The following is a 3373-nucleotide window of genomic DNA, read 5'->3' on the forward strand; positions in this document are numbered from 1 at the left end:
TAATAAATGTTCCCTATGGCTCCTCCACAGCACTCAATATATGAGACTGTTGAACTGAGAAGTTTTTACTGTCAGTCAAAATGGACCCTTTACTCAGTTTGGCATCCAGTAACACAGACTCAGCTAATTCAGTTGTGAAGATTCTATAATACATGCCTCTACCTATGATACATGCTGGAAAAAGATGCAAAACTAATTTAAGGCAACTTTTTTGTCCCATCAATGATATTCCATCATCCTCCCCCCATCTCTGGAAAAAAAAAAATAACCCCAGGTATATGTGGAAGTATTCTCGTAGGGTTTGAGGACATTTTCTTTTTTTTCAGAGGTACTAGTGCCTGTTATTGGGACACTTACCAGTGCCTTTATTATAATTGCAACAGTGTTCTGAGGATGGGGTGCCAACAAAAAGATACTAATAAACAAACAATACCAGAGCCACCAGCAAAGTGAAATAAAAGTGAATAAAAGTATGCAAGATTATTTGCCAGAAGTGATTTTTAGGGCAAGATACAAAAGGACAAGAGTATATATATATGTGTTTGCATTTTTTCAGAGGTATTTTAAAAATTATGCTTTAGGTGTAATTACACAGAAAGCAGGAAGAGACATGGTATACATTCAGTGAAGATATGAGTCATCATCACAACAGGAAGTTAAAAGGGGACTTAATGATGTAGAAAAAGGCATTAAGGCTGCTGTATGCTGACCAAGCTTGTCAGCTGTTTGTCTGAAAGTAACAAGGAGGCTTTTAAGACAAAGCCTCATGCCCATTAGACGGTCATGACTCACAACTGTAATTGTTGTGTCAAGGCCACATGTACAGCCTGTCATGGCAGCCAAGTCACTGTCATAGTACATGGTTTGCTGGTTTGCCCAGCTTAGCCAAGTGAAGGAACAGAGAGGGCTCCCTATATAGGACTTAATATGGCTCTGGTCAAAGTGTATGGGACTAACAAGATTGATGAGGTTGAGTATGTTAAAGAAACTTCCACATAACTCTTAGTGGACATTTTGATTAGCAATCTGCTCTATAAAAATGAAGTTTCCAATTTCTAAACCACGAAATGCAATATAGCGAAGAATGATTATTAAAAATAGGGTATTGAGTTAAAACACACTATGTGATTTATTCAACAAATATACAGTAATTACTATGTGACGAGCACTTTTCTAAGTAGTAGAAATAGAGAAGTGAGCAGAATAAAGTTCTCGCTTTTCAGAGAAAAAAGTTTTAGGACTATAATCAGAGGCAGGTTGGCATGCTTCTTCTGAATGAATTTTGTGATAAATGTGCATAGTGGTCAACCCTTTCCAATACCAACTTGGTGAGAATACCTGGCAAACAATAGCAAGATGTTTTCATGATATATAGTACTATTTTCTAATCTGGATTTCACAGGCTATGAGAAAAAAGTTAGACATGCAATCTCGATTTATCTATGTTTACAAATTACATGCATGTACTACTGCACTAATATATTAAACACATACACAAAAACAGAAATGAAGAAAGGCTGTCTTGAGTCACACTTGAGATGTGTGCATCCTACTTTAGAGGTGGCTAATAAGTCTTATGTCAGTTCATGGGTGATGATGTGGTAATGGCTTGATGGAAGAATGCAAAGGATATGTGTGCTACTCATACCATCTTTATGCTCCGATTTTACCACAGTATGTGCCCTCCTGGGCCTTTTTACCTTGCTTGACAATGTGAGGTCTTCCTTGAGGAAAGGACGATTTCCTTCTAGCTGCATGAAGCTTTACATGTCTTTAACTTAAACAAGCTTATAAAGTCCCATGTGGCAATTTTTCAGCACTGTCTCGCTCTTGTCTGTGATAGGTAGAAAATGAAGGTCTTAAATTTATATTTCTCCCCTGAATTATATTTTTGGGGTGTATACAGCATTTTAAGAGGAGCCAAATGATTAGGACTACATCTATTAAGAAATCCCAGGCCACTTTAACATTAGAGCAGAAAAAAACACCAGCGGCTTCTCAACGGGGCTGCCACCATAAAGCTTCTAGAAAGTTCCTATGCTAAGTTGCTTGAATGATCACCAAACTGGGCTACCTCAAAAGTCTCTTTGACACTTTTTTCGGAAAGTCTCTAGGCCCTTTGTGGCTAAAGGCAGATGTGATCAGCCATTAAATGATGGTTTAGTTCCATGTAGGCAAAAAAAGATAATGTTCAAAAGCAGGTAAAATCATGACTCTCATATATGTTGATATAATAAACACGTGTTGAAGATTTTATTTAACTCATTCATGAGGAAGCTAGTGAAGTGTTATAATCAGGTCCAAGGAGATTTCTAAGAACAGACACAGGTATAGGTCAGGAATATTGAAATAAACGTGCAAATAGAGTCCAAATTGGTTTTGGGTTGTTTCTTCCCTGGACAGAATTTGTTTGCGTGTCTATGGGCAAGAATTATTTGGTGATGTTGTCAATCACCTACAGTTTACAGAGTCAGAATCAGACAACCCAGGCGTGCTTTAGAATGACAACATATAATCTTCCATGTAAGCATGAATTTTCCCATCTAGTTTCCCCACCTTTAATCAAAAAGAATCTCAAAGATTCTTGATTACAAAATGAATCTGGCCTCATTAGATCTGATTGATTATTTACAGAGGTGCAGAATGTTATCGTATCATAAAGACAATCTTTAAGTTCGCTCCGCGGGAGATTTCCGTAAGGAATCTCAGGTTAGATTTCTTAAAGCTTCTATTAACTTGCTGTCTTGAGACAAAGACACTGTATTCACCAGAATTCACCTATAGTACCTATACATTTCGGGTGACTTCCTCTCTTCTCAAAGTTCTTTAAACATCTCTAGGCTCTTGGCCTGCCATAGAAGTGACTTCCCTTACCACCTCTGAGGCTGGATCCTGAAATCTAAGCACCAGGAGGGCTTTCTCAGCACTGTCTCCACAAAGTCAGCCTTAATTCCCTAAAACTAACAGGTCAGGCACCAGCAACAGCTTCCCCTGTTTGGCAGGGAGCCTCCTTGCCCCTGTGGTCATGTCTACCTGGAGGGGACTGGTGATAAAATCGCTGCTGGCATGGGCATTCTGTGTTCCTCAAAGCAGCTGCTTGCTGGTAGCAGACACCAAAGACCTCGGACTAAGAGCAGCAGAGAATCAGAGGGTTTGATCCCCTCTCCCGGCTTCCAGAGTGCCTCTTCACCTGTTCCTGGTTGTCTGAAATAAAAGGTTCCCAGCTACTGCTATATAGCAAGTTGAGTTCAATCTCTCTTACCTATTAAGATAGTTTTAATAAAGCCTTCCTTACCTGTAAAAAAAAAAAAAATTATCCATAGTATTCCTTGGTTAGAAATTATTTGGTAAATTCTCTCCTAGAGAAAATCTG

General features: G+C 38.7%; 1 pseudogene; it reads left to right on the forward strand.

The window, feature by feature from the left end:
- Nucleotides 1-927: 927 nt before the first annotated feature.
- The window catches only part of LOC112482850, a 3789-nt pseudogene continuing 1343 nt past the window's right edge, over nucleotides 928-3373 (forward strand).

The sequence above is a fragment of the Pteropus alecto genome, unplaced genomic scaffold, assembly GCF_000325575.1.
Source record: "Pteropus alecto unplaced genomic scaffold, ASM32557v1 scaffold395, whole genome shotgun sequence".
In the NCBI taxonomy this organism is placed as follows: Eukaryota; Metazoa; Chordata; class Mammalia; order Chiroptera; family Pteropodidae; genus Pteropus; species Pteropus alecto.